The sequence below is a fragment of the Prunus mume genome, linkage group LG4 (genome assembly GCF_029339155.1).
Source record: "Prunus mume cultivar Tortuosa linkage group LG4, ASM2933915v1, whole genome shotgun sequence".
Lineage (NCBI taxonomy): Eukaryota > Viridiplantae > Streptophyta > Magnoliopsida > Rosales > Rosaceae > Prunus > Prunus mume.
The window spans coordinates 6,725,052-6,743,921 of NC_142701.1; the positions used below are offsets into that span (position 1 = coordinate 6,725,052).

An 18,870-nucleotide genomic window follows, 5' to 3' on the forward strand; every position below is an offset into this window, starting at 1 on the left:
GCACCACGTATCTAAACTTTACAATTTTCTTTATTTCTTGTTTTTAATAAGTGGGGACAAAAATTGTGAGAATAGCACTGAATAGCTAGGTATTAGAGTCCTCATAGTTTAGGCGTTTAGCAAGTAACTTACCGTGGCATCAAAAGAGCTATAAATCTTGCAAGTCAACATCATAATAGCAGATTAATTTGTACGGCACGACACAAAGATGTAAAGAAAGGCCATTATGTTCTCTATATAATTAAAGTACTGCAGAGCAGTCTAGTATTTCAGTACACCTGCTCATTGATTCATTTACCTTATCAAATCCTAGCTGCTTTGCCACTAGCACTAGCTTCAATGGAATTGATTAACAACCAGCTGTGCAAATGATCTATATGTTTCGGCTTGATCCTCTTGACGGGTGCTTGGTCTTGTGAAGCCACTTTTTGCAGTCTCCAAGATGCATCAATGGGTGGGAGATATGAGCAATGACTTGCTCGTTATGGCTGCGTATATAACGAGAAGCGATTCAATATATTTAAAGAAAACGTAGCGTTTATCGAATCTTCCAATAAGGATGCGAAGAAATCTTACAAATTGAGCATCAATTGCACACCTTACAAATGAAGAATTCAAAGCCTTAAGAAATGGATTCAAGGGGCATGAATGTTCCACAAAGAATACTTCTCTCAAATACAGGATGTTGTTGGGCTTTTTCCGCAGTGGCAACCACGGAAGGAATTACTCAGCTTACCACTGGTAAATTGATCTCTTTGTCCGAGCAAGAGTTGGTAGATTGTAATACAAGTGTAGAAGACCAAGATTGTGAAGGTGGCTAGATGGACGATGCCTTTCAGCTCATCCAACAAAATCATGGGATTAGAACGGAAGTTATTTACCCCTACAACGGTGTTGATGGTACATGCAACACCAAGAAAGAAGCCACCATTGCAGCCAGGATAACTGGGTAATGTTCCTGCAAAGAGTGAAAAGGCTCTTCTTACCACTGTTTCTCAGCAACCAGTTTCTGTTGCCATTGATGCTAGTGGTTCTGATTTCCAATTCTATTCAAGTGGTGTCTACGGGAACTTGTGGAACGAGCCTAGACCATGGTGTTACTGCAGTTGGTTACAGCGAGAGTGATGATGGGACCAAGTATTGGTTAGTAAAGAACTCATGGGGGACAGAATGGGGTGAAGAGGGGTACATAAGAATGCAAAGAGATTTTGATGCAGCTGAAGGACTTTGTGGCATAGCGATGTCTGCCTCTTACCCCACTGCATAGTTTTAGCATCACCTTAAACAAATTCCTACAATATATACTTTATAGATATATCCAATGATATCTTTGAACTTGTAAGTGTAATTAATAGAGATCGTATCGCTGAAAGTCACATTTTGTTAGTTAGGGGTGTATGAGAGAGGCTGGAGAGAGGATATTTTTGGGAGAATAATTGGCTCAAGGCACTGATTATAATGGAAGGTGACATTCCAATAGAAGATAATAGTGAGTTTTCTATTTAGCTTGGCTCAGAGGAACCAGAAGCTTTTTTTCTGTTGTGCTACTTCTACTGGGCAACGAAAACAGATTCGGTGGACTACCACTGAAAAACGAAAACACATTCAATGGACAGCCACTGAAAAACAGAAACAAATTCGGTGGATTCCCACTGAAACAAGGTTATTTAAGAAATGGGGTTCATGAGGGTAATTTATGAAGAAAATGGGGTGTAGTGAGTAATTTTAAATTTTACTAAAATTCAATGAGGTGTAAAGAGAATGTGGGGTGCAAAGAGCAAATTTTGGGGTGCCAATAAAATCATCCTTAAGTTTATGGAGTTCAATATATTTCAATTGATTTCTATAAATTCCACATAGAGTTTGACTGATTTCCTAAGTTGATTAGAGTTCAAAAAAAAAAAATTCCCTTTTCTTTGGGCTATTTATTGTTTTCCATATTTTCAAAATAGAAAATTACCTTTACAAAAACAGAACGTCCAAACAGTATACATCAAAAGAAAATAAGAAAAAAGAGAGTATATGCTTTGTTCAAATGTGCAACCAAATAAGGATTTATGTCTGCATATTTATGAAAAATGAGTAAAAACATAAAAGTTAATTCATGACCAAAAAAATGATAAGTAAATTATAATTATAAATGCATAAAAACAAATAAGTATCTGCTTCATTGCTTATCTTTAACTCCCGTCATTCATAGCATCTCTCTACATATTTGAAGATATTCCAACCCTCCATTGGTTAGCATTCACGCATTGTTGTTCTTGGGTTTGAAAAACTTGGTCATAATTATTTCCTTCATTTTCTAGTAATGATGACAATGTTGAATGGTTGTTGTTTCCTTTAATAGGAAATTCATCAAAATGACACTCCTTGCGCAGAAAATTGTGCAACCTTGCACAAGCTAAGACTAACTCTGCTTGTGTCTTATATGGAAATGGAGGGGCAGACTTAAAAATTGTGAATCATGACTAAAATATACCGAATATTCTCTCGATTACGTTTCTCAAGGAAGCATATCTAAGATTGAACAACTCGACTGCATTTTAGGGATCACGACCTTGACCGACAAAATCCTGAAGATGATATCGAACACCTCAAAACGAAGCTAAAAATTGACGTTGATTTGGGAATCCACAATCCACTGAGAAATCTTTATCTGTATATGCGATATAAGTCCAATTAATATTTACAATACTACCTAATATAGACAAAAATAAATAAATATGTACCTTGTGGCACTTTAAGTTCGTTCCTTCTTGATAAAGAATCATTTAACACATTGGAATCATGAGCTGAACCCTCTCATTCACTAAGAACATATATAGTAACCAAATAGTTCATTCTGAACCAAAAGACAAAAGTGAAAAAGCATAAAGGCACATAAAACACAAGCAATACTCACAAGTAAGACAATAAATAGGACCAAATAGTTCCTTCTAAACCAAAGTTGAATAAATTCCAAACTAATAAAGTCTTAACACTTCTCCAAAATGGTAAATACTTCCAAACCAAAGTTATAAAAATAGTTTAAACCAAAATTTCAACATAATCTAAAATGGTAAACATAATCTCAAAGAACCACACTCATTCCATATTGTGTAGTATCCATTCTGAGCGCTCTTCAAGTAACATTTCTAGGAACACATTTTTCATTCCCAACTTATGAACCAGCCCAAGCGCTTTGTAACAAGCACGACTATCGAAGTTTGGAGTCTTCTTGATAGCATCCTAAACATTGTTGGTTTTCTCTCTCTCTTTCTCTCTTTTCTCCATTAGGCTATGCAATCCTCGAATTTCAATGGTAATTGCAGCAATTGAATACATGCCCACATAAATTTTTTTCCACCAATTCTCGAATTATGGTCTCAACTGAACTTAGTATTTTCTTCAGACTCGGTTTTAGGTTTCTTTCTTGGAGAGAGCTTTTCTAATGGAGCCTCCAAATTTGTGTCTAGAAAAGGTGATGAAGTAAAATTACCAGATGACAAAGTTCGGTATGGTGTTTCATTTTAACTTGGTACAAATGCCTCATTGGTATCCTGCAATCTAGTAGGTCTACTTTCTCCAACTTCATACATTTTAGCATCGGTATCATCACCAAGTCCAATTGAGTTTTTCCCAGTAGTCGTTCCATTGCCAATTGCAATTACCAAATCCTCAGTCTGCAAATGTTTCTCTTTGAAGATGCACTTGACTTAGGTGGGACTAGCAAAAACCAAAAATATAGAAGAAAAAAAATTAATAACATGCATAAAGTGTGAAAGTTATCAATGTAGAGTAATATTTAACAAAATTGAAATCTAACCTTAAAGTAATCTTGCCATACTTCTTCAGTAGTTGTGAATTTCTTTGAGATGGAGTCTCACCCAAATCCAGAACAATGACGCATAAGCTGAGTAAAACTATAATATCTTGTCTTAAACCATTTCAAACGGCTCTGATATTAAAGATAAGTTTGTTGGCATCCAAGTTTTGCATTAAGAACAGGAAGTATCTTGCTTTCTACTATTTGCTTGTTTGGCAAATCATTAGAATTGCACTATCCACGGTTAGCAACATCAACCATTAGTTCTAATAGCATATTGCTCTCTTTCGAAGTCCATGCATGGGTTATAAGGTGTTTTGCTTTTCCTTGTTTGAATCTCCTATTTATAATGTTACTAGATAATACATGCAATTTTTAATTAGTTCATAAGAAAAAATATATATATGAATATTATTTTTTCCTTTCATTTTGGCGGGAACTATATATATATATATATATATATATACATTTAGGAGCTCAAATCAATGGGCCAGCCGGGCTTTAAAGAGGAGAGAGAAAATATCGGGCCAGGCCGGGTTTTTAGAAATTTCAAAGCCTAAGCCCAACCCATGAGCTGGGCTTGAGAAAGCCCATCTGGTCGGGCTGGGCTAAGCCCAACGAGCCAGGCCGAGCGGGCCTACTTCATTCGAAAAAAATCATAAACTTAATCATAAGGGCATTTTAGTCCAAATTTGAGATTAAACTTACTTAATTCCAATATTTTCACATCAAACCAAATTCATAAAACACCCAATAAAGTCACACAACTTAATAAGATTTTCCACAAAAATAATAAAACAAGTATTATTTTTGAGGTTATTACATAATTAGACCGTAATATGTTTTAAGAAATAATTTTAAAGAATAATAAGTATAAAAAAAATATTTTTTTCAAAGGATGGTATGAATAAATATGCAAATGTTTGGTGATGTGTTCAAGAAAAGCATTATTATGTTTGGTGGTACAATTATGTTTCGTGATATGATTATATTTGGTGATATGATATGTTGTTCATCTTATTTATATATATATACTTGTTGTATTAATAATTGACACAAATTAATGTGCTAATCATCCAATTATAAACTAGGAATGAGTAAAGAAAAGTAAATGAAACGAAACAAATTATATATGTGATTTAAGTCATATAATCCTAATCATAAACTCTTATTTATACATAATTATATATGTATGCGGGCCTAACGGGCCGGGCTTTTGTAGGCAGGCCGGGCTGGGCTTTCTTGGCTTAATCGGGCCGGGCCTATGGCGGGCTGGGCTCAGACACCTAAGCCTAAGCCTTTGCCCAAGGCAGCTGGGCCATCTCAAAGCCCATAATGGGCCAAGCGGGCCCCCATCGGCCCATAAGCCCACGGGCCAAATGATGAGGCCTATATACATTGTAGATTGATAAAGAAGGCCATTATATATAATTGTTGCTATCATATATATATATATATATATATATATTGTACATAAACAAATACCATATAACAACAATTAATAAATAAATAAATAAGGAAAAGGCATAACCAATAAAAAAGTAGGAATGCTTACTGTATGATATGATGTCTAGAAAACGACGCCATGGTTTACTTACTCTATATATCTATATATATATATATATATATATATATATCTAGTTCGTAATTAGTTACTTATATATCTAGCCATGGTTTGCCATCATATATATACTGTACAGAAAATGACGCCATGGTTATCTTATGTGAGGGTGAAAAACGCCTTTAATTTTTCGACCCTTGTCCGGCACTTAGACTCCACCTAAGTCAGCCTTCTCTTCACCTCAAAACCCGTGAGGCTTCAGAGTACACACAGCGGAACAAGTGATACCAACGCCCACAAGTAAGACTTGCCTCATTCAGGAAACTTTCGCACGCACATATACGGGAAAGCTCCCAACCTTATATTCACAATAGCAAAGGATTACAAATTTTCAGTTTCAGTTGGATTACCACATCACTTGGTATCTCAACCACACACCTTCACAAGGTATTTATAAGCCTACACTATGTAGATGACACCCCCATCTACCTAGGAAACCTTGCCAACCGTTAGACCTGGACATGTTTTCCCTCCACAAAAACCTGTCTAGCACTCACAAGCCACCACCTTGTAGCCCACTCATGTCATCATGGGGCAGATTTTTCTCCTTAAAAATCTCCCCACTACTTGGAACATGCTGCCACTATCAAGTAACCACCCACTAATGCTCCAAGATATGCCACAACTCGAGTTTTAAGCATGTTGCACCTTTAGCCACGTCCAACCACTCATGGACTGCTCAAAAACCGTTTTGCCCACGTCCTAGACCCACTCAAGCACGTCTCTAGCCAAACTGCCACGTTCAGCCACGTCCAGCACAATCTGCCCGCGTGCACTGTGCAATCTACCTTGTGCGTTGAGCGCTGCCTTGCACTGTGCAGCTTGCCTTGCACGCTACGCTACCTTCCTTGTGTGCTGCGCTACGCTCCTGCCATGTCTTGGCTGCCAATTCCCAGCCCAAAACACATGTCTTCCGACCTTGTCTTGCTTTACGAGTGCACCTCCCACGCACCCTTGGCTTGCCTTGGCATGGTGCAAAACATCAAAATCGTGCCATGGCCTATGCCAACTTGTAAGGGTCTCACAATTACCCACAACCAAATGAAAAATAAAAAAAATAAGGAAAGTAGAAAAAATAATTGGGATGCCTTTGTACATGGATATATATACAACAACAACAACTATTCAAAGACTATCAATCATAAGATTGCAAGGAGAGGGGTATCAAAGATCATACATATATGAAAGTGTAGAAAAAGAGAATAAATTTTTTATCCCCACTTGACAGGACCCGCCCCGTATTCCCCCTAAGAATCCATGGCAAACCTTGCTTCCCGTTCGACATCTACCCAATGTCGGACCGACTTTACTAAACAGCCTTGTAGCCCTAATTTAAATGGATAAACAGTTTGACTTCTACCAAAATTTAGACAGTATCTCCCAGTACTTGGAACAATTCCCAAATTACCGTCCCTGCAAACACCAGAACAACCCAACTTCCAACATGTACAAGGTAAAGGCATGCACAACACTTAAGACTAATCCAAAGGGCTTCACACTCTCAACCAAAACTCAAACGAGCAAGCAGAGCATCTAAAGATTCAGTTTAAAACTAGGGGAAAGTAAAGTAGAGAAAGATAAAGGAGGAATTCCTACAGTGTGGATAATGGTGATGCCTCGACGTGGTGGTCTCGACCTCAGATATCTAGGATATTTAGGACTTGTAGTCTCAATACACATGCTCAAGAAACCGCAAACCTGGAAAGTAAAATCCACATATATACACGTATACATATATATATATATATACAGAGCTTCTATTGAGGGATCCATCAAATAAGCTTATTTGAGGGACAACCCTTATAGGGCCTACTCTGGATTGTATCTCACTAATCCAAATCGTCTATTTTGTAGATACTCATTCAAAGATCATTTTTACAAAAAATAACTTGAATCCGATATCATTTGACCACTCAATAAAGTTATTGAAATTTTAGTATTTTCTAGAAGCACTGTGTTCATTGATTTTGTAAGACACAATTGGATGTTGAAATGGTTTCCGAATTGTCTAATTTTTTGTAAGGATGATCGATGAATGAAGACCTAAAAATAGATTGTTTGGATCATTGGAAAATAAATTGTAGAGTACCCTAAAGGGCATCCCTCAAATTAAATTATTTGAGGAATCCTTCAATATAAGGGGACTGTATATATATATATATATATATAATATAAATATAACTATAAATGTACACACACCCAAAACAAACACATCACCAATATGTACCGGGGGAAACAATCCAACACAGGAATTGTTTTATTAGGCCACATGGCAGAATTCTCAATACTCGTCTGGCTAGGGAATGAGTAGTCCAACCAAGGGACCATTGCTCCCCAGACACACACAGTAGAATCCTCAATACCAGGAAGGAGTTGAATCATGCCAGTTTTAAAATCATAGTTGGGCATATTATCTGGAAAAACAATGCATGAAGAAGATGCAGTACGGCTAGGATGCAAATAATCATTTAATGTTCTAACTGAAGGATTTTCACCTTGATTAACTTGATCACCCATGGTTTCAGATTCACTAGAGGTATTAAAAAGATTTCCGAATAAAGTTTTTGATTCAGGACGTTTAGCAAATCTTCCTAGATGATCTCTATATCGCATGTAAATTCAAATAAATAAATAAAAAGGAAAGAGTGTACCTAATGTAAAGAAAATCTTGCGCTCTTCATAAAGCCACTTCCGGGCAAAGACGCCAAAAGTTGCTTGCTTAACCCAAGTGCAGGTCTCGCGCAATAGTAAATCTCGTAAGTCAAGTATCGTATCCACAGAGAGCGGTGTTAAAGTGCACAAAATATGTAAGATAACTACAACAAGAATAATATGATTAAAAGATTAGAAGAAAGTTCAATAATAATAAAACACTAAGACGTCGGGGTTCCACCTTCAAAATACATATGTAATCCCGTTAGTTTGATTCTCACTATGATTGTTCACAATTAAAACCCAATTTGATTTCGTTTAGAGAGAATTTCAAGTATAACCTGTACCTACAACAACAACCTATCAAGAAATAATTTCAATGAAATCAAAGCAATCTACTAATTTTTCTCAAATCTTAAAAGCATGGATGTTTTTACTAAACTATAGGAAAAGCTTGACTAAACCTATGAATAAGATTATCAAGCACCCATCAATCGATCAAAGAGAAAAACTAAAATTAAATTGAACAAATCCATAAATAAGAATTTAACATTAAAGCTCCATTAGAATCAAACTAACGAAACCACATAGTATCTCGAAGGCTTTCCCCCTAGCCTTAGCTAGGGAGTTAGTTCTCCATAACAAAGAAAAATAACTCTAGAAAAACAAAGTGTTTTGGGCCAAAAAGTAGAATATCTGAGACAGAGCAAGTAGCTCCCTTTTATATCCATGAAACCCTAACCACTTAGGATTTATTTTCCTCCTTGAATTTAACTTCTCCACAGTCTTATGCATGCACGTCAGCTTCCTCTTTTGATAAGTCATGGTCTCTTACTTAGCACATGATGAGTCTCCAATCAATTAGCTTAGTTTTCTCTTTTATTTCATCTCTTTTGCACTCCAATAAGCTGCCCACATAATTCCAATATTATTTGCCTACATAAAATTGGCCAAAGTCAATGCAAAATAATATTGAACTTTATTTGAAAAATTAAAAATATAGTAGACCAAAATAAATAAATTAGTAAATAAATAAGCTCTAAGGGTACATTTTAGGGACATAAATGATGCACTTCTCAGCTATTATAACTTTCATTGAGGGATCCTTCAAATAAGCTTATTTGAGGGACAACCCTTATAGAGCCCACTCCGAATTGTATCTCACTAATTCAAATTGTCTATTTCGTGGATACTCATTCAAAGATCATCTCTACAAAAAATAACTTGAATTCGATATCATTTGACCACTCAATGAAGTTATTGAAATTTTAGTACTTTCTAGAAGCACCGTGTTCATTGATTTTGAAGGACACAATTGGATGTCGAAACAGTTTCCAATTTGTCTAATTTTTTATAAGGATGATCGATGAATGAAGACCTTAAAAATAGGTTGTTTGGATCATTGGAAAACAAATTGTAGGGTACCCTAAAGGGCATCCCTCAAATTAAATTATTTGAGGGATCCCTCAATAGAAGGGGACCGTATATATATAATATAAATATAACTATACATGTACATGCACCCTAAACAAACACATCACCAATATGTACCAAGGGAAACAATCCAACACGGAAATTGTTTTACTAGACCACATGGCAAAATTCTCAATACTCATCTGGCTAGGGAATGAGTAGTCCAACTAGGGGACTATTGCTCCCTAGACACACACGGTAGAATTCTCAATACACGTGCTGCTGAAATGAGTCATACGCGTGCAAACAACCCGTCAAGGCCTTCAGTACATCCAGTCAAGGGTGCCCGGTTCCTAACACACCTCTGAAGAGTTATCGTGTGTCTAAAATATCCAGAGTGTTGAAGAAAAATGTAAACCACCCAACATAATTTCACCACCACTAATTAAATAATGGGGTTTTATTATTTTAGGTTCGACCCATTCAAGATGCGATGTCTCTTAATTACAATCCTTGTAACGACCCGGTCCTAAATAAATGTTTAATTATTAATTAAACATGATAAAAGACCATTTTGCTCCTATAATATTTTATTAGTATTAAAGTTAACTTCTTGATCGGAAAGAAATTTGGGAATTTCGATTGTACCATTGCATAGAGTACGGCGAGATGAGTTCATAGACACGTGGTGAGCTCGAATCGGAGTTGTAATGAGAGAGATACGATCAAAATACCCTCAGTGGCATAACCGTAATTTTGGCGAAAAGGGTTTGATAAAATCTGTTTTTTCTCTCTCTCTCCCTCTCTCTCCCGCGCAGCTCTCTCTCTCTCTTTGCACGACGAAAAATAGCCACCTTTTGGCTTGCTTCTCTCATTCGGCCACCAAAGATACGGGCTAGTACCAAAATGGCCGCCACAATCCTCTTTCACCCCACCCTTCGCCGCCTCGATTCCCGGCCGTAGTCGCGGAAAAGCTGTGAAAGGGCGATTTTCTCGATCTTGGCCAGATTCGTTCTCCGTCGTCCTGCCGCCATTTTTGGGCGATCTAGGTGTGGAAATTCATCTATTCCTTGAGCTCTAGCTGATGGTTTGGTAGGATTTCATTGATTTTGAGCGTAGGTAGCTTAATTTTCGAATTGGATTTCAGCCGGTTACGGGATCGCGATTCCGGCCACTTCCGCTCAATTTTGGGGTAGGTCCAAGAACAAAAGTGGTTCCAAATAGGGTTTTATATCTAGTCTAGGAATCTTGAGCTGTGATCTTGTGTTTTCCGAAGCTGGGTTATCGCTTTGGACACCCACACTCTGTCGGCGACGTGTGGCGGCTCTGCGGCTCTGAGAAAAAGGGCATTGTTTCCCGAGGTAATCTCCTGGTCCTCACGATCACGTGGGTGTGCTCGAATGTCAATTTGGATACCGTTTGAGTATCGAAAGGATTTCGCCTATTGTGTGTTATCTGGGTTCAATAGGTTTGAACCGTTGGATCGTCTTGAAGTTAAAATATGATAAGCTAGACGTCCTTAGGATCGTGTAGGATTTAATGGATCGTAAAACGGAGTCCCGGATACTCCGTAAATGCCAACCCTAGGGCTAGGTTTACATTAATCGTCCGATCGTGCGATCGTGACCGATCCAACCGTCCGATCCAGACCAAACTTGCTGGACATGTATCCTAAACTTTGTGAAACCCATAGGAACTTTCGGATAGTAAAACGGAGGTCGTGGGCCCATTTGACCAAGTTTGGGTTGTTTGATTCTTGGTTGATCGTGAGTCTTCCGAGGTAGTTTTACCTTCCTTAGAGGATTATAATGACCCTAGTGACAGGTCTTGAGTGTTGTTGAGTTATGTTGATTATGCGGGATTGGGATATTAATTTATTGTTTTAAATTGGGGGATTATCATATGCTATATTGTGGTTGAGATTTATGCTATATATATTGGAAATTAATTTATATATATATATATTATAAAGATATAAAGATGTTTTATTACACTGTGTAAGTACCATCATTTGATTGTTAGGTCCTACGTGGCGTAAAATTTTTCTGCGTGAGGACAGACCCCATACGTGGCGTTGGATGTTCCGGCGTATGGGGAGATTTTGTAATATGAGATGATAGGTCACACGTGACGTAGGATTTTCCGGCGTGTTGACAGACCCTTACGTGGCTTTGGATGTTCCGGCATATGAGGAGATTATGTGATTGTTAGGTCCCATGTAGCGTAGGATTTTTCGACGTGAGGACAGACCTCATACGTGGCATTGGATGTTCCGGCGTATGGGGAGATTTTGTAATATGAGATGATAGGTCACACGTGGCGTAGGATTTTTCAGCGTGTTGACAAACCCCATACGTGGCGTTCGATGTTTCGGCGTATAGGGAGATTATGTGATTGTTAGGTCCCACGTCGTGTAGGATTTTTTGGCGTGAGGACAGACCTCATACGTGGCGTTGGATGTTCCAGCGTATAGGGACATTTTGTAATATGAGATGATAGGTCACACAAGGCGTAGGATTTTCCAGCGTATTGAGAGACCCCATACGTGGCGTTGGATGTTCCGACGTATGGGGAGATTATGTTATTATTAGGGAGACGAATTAAGGGTGGTTATACTATATTGGGAAAGGGATAAATTGTAGAATCTGTTGTTTTGTATTACTGTTATTGATTGTATATTTTTGAAACCGAGATTTTTGTTGAAAGAATTACATGTGGCTTGATCCCTCATAAAGGTACGTAGGCGACGACTGAGGTCCCATGTGCAACCGCATGAACTAAAGTTATTTTGGTTCTTGGTTGCGTTTGGTGCAGACCGTGTCGGTGGTTTTAGAGCTCATTTGAGAACAAGGCTGGGTTTAGTGATTATTCTTTGTTTCGTCGGTTTAAGTGAGAGGGTTGTTAACATATGGTTGAGGCCAAGACAAGATTGTAATCCGTCTTGGATTATATACGATTTGGGGCCGAGTGCTTAAACTAATTACGTTTGTATTAGGAGGTTAAACCTCGCATGCTTAAAATTTGGGAAGTTGATTTATGCTATTTGCCGTGGGCATTCGTAAATGAGTTTCAGTTTATTTTATCTGCATTGTTTAATGCGTTATTTTGAGTTAAGAACATTGCTGGAAGTTCTATTTCATTGTATGTAAAGGTCGGAGGCTGTTATGTGAATTGCATGTTATTAGGTTGTGCGTGCTGCCAGTTGTGGATATTAAATTGTGTTTTGTTGCATGTTGAAATTTGGGAATTGTTCAATTTACAGGGGAGACTCTGCCAAAATTTCGGTAGAAAGTCTCGTGCCCTTATTCCTTTTTGGGAAAAGGAGGCTATAGTTTCAAAAGTGGGCCCGACATCGGAGTGATGTTGGGAATTCCATAGGATTCGTCTCGGGTACCGAGGAAATTCAGGCGAATCCTGTCAATCCTTCCTTGAAGGAACACCTTTTGATTCCATCATAAAGAAACAGAACGTGTGTGTTTGGTTTTGCTACTGCCCCTAAGTCAAACCTCATGGTGCCTACGTATTCCTTGCGGGAATCAAGCCAATCGTAGTTCAAAGAATTGCAATAAATAAATGACTCATTGCGAGGGAAATTTGATTTGAATTGTATTGAGAAGTGTTTAAGTGAATTTAGCTGAATAAACCAAGGATTCGATATGGAATTATGTTTGGGGGCGAATTTGGTTAAGAATAAATCAGGGTTCTGTTCGGATTTAAGATTTATAAATTAATGGTAAGTGTGGCTCACTAATTAAGAATTTGTGTCTTTGAGACAATTTGGAGATGTTAAAATTTTCATAAGTAGATGACCCATGAGAAAAATTAGAAATTAATGTCCAAGAAAAAATAATTAGCCATTTTGATTAACCCATTAATTTTCTAAAATTGACATTTGTACTTGGAAAAGTGTTTCGGCGAATTTAGTTATCATAAACCAGGGATTAAAATTTGGTTGTGGTTGCGTCTATTAGGATGCTAGACTGCCTACGTATTCTTGATGGGATCAAACCAGCGTAGTTCCAAAAATTTGATTTAATTTGCTTGGTTTTGTACCACTTAATCCTTTGATGTGGTTTTTTTTGTACCACTTGGGCTTTAATTTGTTGATTTGTGAATTAATCTGCATTTTAGAATTTAAGCCCATTAATCCGTAATTTGTGGACTTGAGACTTTGCACCAATTGTTCGCCAACTGGATTTTTTTTAATGGACAAGTCCATTGGGCTTGAGATTTGTAATTAACAAGCCCATTGTATTTGAGATTATCGGGTCCTGAGAGAGGTGTACACTACGCCAGTCCTAATTGATTTTTATTTAGTGTCTTTACTCCAGCTGGTACTTTTACGGCTTGATGCCAAAAGCAAATGTCTTTTAATTTGATCAAGACACCCAAGAATAAAAGGGATAAAAATCCTTCTCCAAGTGAAGTATGAATTAGCCTCCTTATCACATTGGAACCCCTTGAGCATCTAGGAAAGTAGTAAGCCCCTTGTCCATAGAAGATTGGGCAATATGAATTTCTTTTAAAAGGGGTATATGTGTTGGCGTGACTTGTGATATTGACTTACTTTCCTTACACACCAAGAATTCATATTATAATTATAATTGATTTACTTTAATTCCTGATTTTCTACTGTAAATAAATTTAGGAATTTATTATTTACTTGCCCATTTAGGTTTCGTTATATTATAAATATGACCTAGGAGAAGAATACACAAAAAATTTTCACAAACAAATATTTTCTCATAATTTTCATATTTTAGCAGTATGTGTATCACAACTTGAGACCGCCAAAAATCAAAAAGAAGCATTTGATTTTTTTTGTTTTTGTCTTTATGTTCCAGACCAATTCATACACCTCCCAGGCCGTCTGCTACATCATCAAAAGAAGAAACAAGTTGTTTCTTCCTCTTTGGGATTTCACGTGGTAACCCGCATCCCTATAATCTTCCTTTTCTTGTATTTTCTTTTTTGCTTGATTCCATGTTGCTGACTTTTTGTCTTCTCTCTTTGTATGTACAGACCGTGCCTTGCTGTGGGCCATATTGAAGGCTTTCATCCAATTTGTCTTCTTGCTTCAGAATCCAAAGAGAAAGCTCGCTTGAGTATTTGCTTTGCGTATTCTTCTTTTCTTTTTGTTTACTGTAGCAGTCCTTTTCCTATTGCCAACCTCTTTTTCTTTACTCATTTGTTTTAGTCAAAGCCAGACCAAGCACAATCATCCAAGAGAGGGAAGGGGCTGTGCAACACAGTCCCCTTTTTTTATTATTATTATTTTTCTTCTATCTGCCTTCCTCTTCGTTTTATCTTTTTGTAACTAAACATAACAAGCAAACCCACCATTTTTCTTTTGCTCCATTCTCTCTCGCTCCGCTGGCTCTCTTCTTCTTCTTCTTCTTCCTCTGCTTTTTTTTTTTTTTGTTGACTTGGTGGCAACAAATGCTCATAGAGAGGCAATTCAATTGCCATGAGGGCCCTTTTGGTTTTAGATGCTTCATATAGAGGCTTCATACATGGGCTTGTAATTACATGCTTTCCTTCTTTGATTTTCATTTGATGGTGGGTTCACCACCATGTCCTCATCAACTCTCTACGTCCATGATTTGAGGCATCCTCTGCTCTTGGAAGAATTTATTTGGAGTTGCCTATTGGAATAGACTATGCCATAAAATATGATGATTGAAATCATCATGGAAGACAATCTTCCCTATTGGTTGTGGACTTGATGTTTTGACAACATTGATGGAATTATTTGAGCAGAGCAAAGCCTTGGAGAGATTCCTGACTTTGTTTATGATGATAGAAATCATCATAGCCAAAAATCTCTATGGATTGATCAAAAGCTGGATGCAAAATGTATCCTCAGAAATACTTGAGCGGAGCCATGCCTTAGAGAGATCCCTAACATTTTTTATGATGATAGAAATCATCATAGCCAGGAACCCTTGAGTTGATCAAAACCTGGAGTCTTGAGCAAACAAGAAAACTGTGCCATAAAACTAAGATTTTACCTTGAGATGGCTCTTTCTTTCTCTAGTGTGCTTGTTGTCTTTTTTCTTCCTGCGACTGCTCTCTTCTTTGCTCCTCTCCCCTTTCTTTAATCTTAGGCATGGCTCTTTTATAGGCCATGAGTCTTCTTGAGGAGTTTGAGATTGAGTGAACTATCACCCTTGGCCTTTGTGTTTGATACAAACACTATAAGTACAACCATTGCATCAAAAGAACTTTTATTCCTTTTAAACACATGCTGGATGAATTATTGTTGTTGTCCTTCATTTTTAATAAATTTCCACGTAGGCAGCTATCATTTCAACACAGAATAATAGTAATAGAGGAGGTACATATAATGGCGTGTCATTCCCAAAATCTAAAATCCGCTTTCATAAATTAATATAAATAGTCAAATATATAATAAGGTTTTTTAGGTTTTAGACATAAAAAAAATTTCACTTTTGGAAAAAGCCAAAGCTTTTTTAAAAAAGACAAAAAAACCACTCAACTTTCAAATTAAAGACATACAAATGTATTGGATTCCTTAAGAAATCTAAAAACAAATAAGGGCATTTTTGTCCATTTTTGCTTCTTTTAAAATTTTCTCTCTCCTTTTGCTTTTTCTAAAATGTCCCCTACTAATACACCCTCAAAATCCAATTTCCAAATATTCAAAAGTACCCAAACCCATATATATAAACATCCCGATAATATCATAGTTGAAACAATAATATTCAATATACAAAATTCATAACTTAATCGACATAAACCAACACCGAAAATCTCATAAGACAATGATAAAAATATCCAAAATCCAAATAAACCAAATCCCTTGTTCAAATTTCATAAACAAACGCAATATCACCCAAATCCCAAAATCACCAAAGTCCAAGACCCAAATCCATATACTTTAATACTAATAATAATAGTAGTAATAATATTATTAAAATAATAATCCCTTGAAAATCACATATTACATTGTAAAAGCCGAGACTAGCCCGATAATAAAATCACATAACCTTATTAACCCAAAATAAAAGTCGAGACTAGCCCGATAATAAAATCACAATCACATTTATGCAAGCAATTCCATATTTGAAAAACAATGCACATTTAAAAACAAATGTCCACTCACAATAAGTCCTACGCTACTCAATCCTAGGAGAGCTATTCCTCTAGAGTGCGTGAAGCAAGAGTACCTATTCAAGAGAATAAACGGGCTTAATTAATAAACGTACCCAACAACGAACGTTAACTCAAAACTCTAGTTCCCGAGTCTCAAAGTGTGCACAACCTTTAAGAAGATTTATAGGGTCATTCTAATACTTCCTGAAGCATGAGACGGTCTTGGAAGACTCGCGGTCAACCGAGAGGTCAAACTTTCCATATGGGTCAACTGGCCCGCAGGGCCCACAACCTCCGATTTTCAATTTGAAAGTTCCTATAGGTCCAACAAAGCATACTAAACAAGTCCCGAAGGTTTAGTCTCGATCGAACGGTCGGATCTAAGCCAATTGCATGACCAGACAATAGTCAATTCGTCCAACTTTGGAATCATTGACTCGGAGTATTTGAGACTCCGATTCTTGATCCGCAAGATCTTACACGACCCTAGAGGTACAGGAAACAACATGTTTGAAATTGGGGTCAATCAAACGGTTTGAACCTATCGAACTCAAATATCACATAATAGGTGCAATATCCGTTCAATTGTCAAACTATAACCAATTCCAAATTCGAGTATACCTTAATGCTCAAGACGACAAGGGGAACATTTAAGAACCTAATTAGCCTTCACAAAGTGGTCCACGCGCCGCCACCCGCCGCGGGCAGTGCATGGGTTCCTCAAGTAATTTTTGGCCACCGGAAAAAGTCCAAATTGCCGATCAATACCTATACCATTAGAATTAGACTACCTAAGGGATCAACTTTTGTTCTTGGACCATGGCCAAAAACTGACCGGAACTTGCCGAATCGAAGAAGAAACTGTCGGCATAATTTGGGGTTAGAAATTGATCTCTAAAACCTCAAAATTGACCCAAACCAAGCACATAGGCAGGTAGAGCACGATGAGAGGATGAAGTTTCAAACCTGGTTCGATGATTTTGGCAGTCGGAATCAACGGAAATTGCACAAACACCTCCTGCGACGATTTACGAGGGTTTTGGCTCGGTTTCAGTCCGAAATCGCGACCAATCTTGGAGTTTCAAAGGTGGAAATGGGTATGGATGTGTAGAGGAGGAAGAGACAAATGTTTTGTAGGTTGTGGCATGCCGGCCATGATTGGAAGGAGGAGAAAACGCCGGCCAAAGTGACCGGTCTGTTTTAGAGAAGGAGAGAGAGAAAATGAGAGAGAGAGAGAGAGAGAGAGAGAGAGAGAGAGAGAGAGAGAGAGAGAAGCTATCCATATATATATATATATAGTAATCTGACTCTGCAAAATTTATGGTTTTGCCAATGCACTTCCGTAGATTATAACTTCTTTGTTTTAACTCTGAATTAAACTCACTACGTGTCTACAAACTCGTGAGAGCGAGTTCTACACAACGATGCCACTCAATTCCCCAAAATCCTTCCGAAACAAAAAGTGACCAAAGTGCCCTGACTTTTGAGGGTAAAAACGTAATTGCACAAATAAATTGAATTAGATGATTAAACTGGGTCGAGGTGCTACAACACTTGACAAGCACACACATTCTGAAAAGCATATAGCATGTTCAAAGTTTCTAGGGTTGATATAAGATTTGACAGGGCCTTTTCTATTTATACTTACCACTTTAAATTCTAACGAAATTGGGCAACTCATTAATTCCTTCAAAATAAATAAATTTTTGAATACACCTAAACTTTGTTTGACTTCTAAAAAGTCATAATTGAATACACCTAGATTTTGACGTAATTTTTTCATAAAGTCAATAGAAATCTGAATTGAATAAACCCAAATTAAAATCTTAATTGAATACACCTAGGCTTTTAAACTCTTTTAAACTCTTAATTGAATACATCCCCCCTTAATTGCTTGCTTAGTAATTAAGGATTTTTTTTTACCAAATTTGAACAAAGAGAAAAAGATTGATGCTTTACATATCATTGCCTTCAAAATTCAACTATCTATTTTCTAAGTCCTGGGCAATTTGGCGAACTTCGTAGGTTTTCCTCTCAAACTAAATTGAATGAATGAGGTGTTGATAATGCTATGTTCAAATGAAATGCTTCCCGTCTACTATGGCTAAAGCACAAACTGATATGTGTTCTCTTTTTTAATTGTCAAAACTGATTTTTATTCCTTCACTTTTACTAAACCCATAACTTTTCACCAAAACAAGAAGAAAAAAAAAAAAGCAATGGTCAGACTCTTCAGCTTTCATATCTTACGAAAAATTAT

General features: G+C 37.2%; 1 long non-coding RNA gene and 1 pseudogene across 1 annotated transcript; one reads left to right on the top strand and one right to left on the bottom strand.

Moving 5' to 3' along the window:
• The first annotated feature begins 339 nt into the window (after nt 1-339).
• On the top strand, nt 340-1,407 carry LOC103328484 (senescence-specific cysteine protease SAG39 pseudogene; annotated as a pseudogene).
• Nucleotides 1,408-8,573: 7,166 nt separating this feature from the next.
• Nucleotides 8,574-17,857, bottom strand: LOC148917794 (uncharacterized). Its single transcript, XR_016126203.1, has 2 exons — nt 17,577-17,857; nt 8,574-9,017 (listed from the first exon to the last, which is right to left on the bottom strand). It is a non-coding gene; the product is annotated as an uncharacterized LOC148917794 (long non-coding RNA).
• Nucleotides 17,858-18,870: the final 1,013 nt, after the last annotated feature.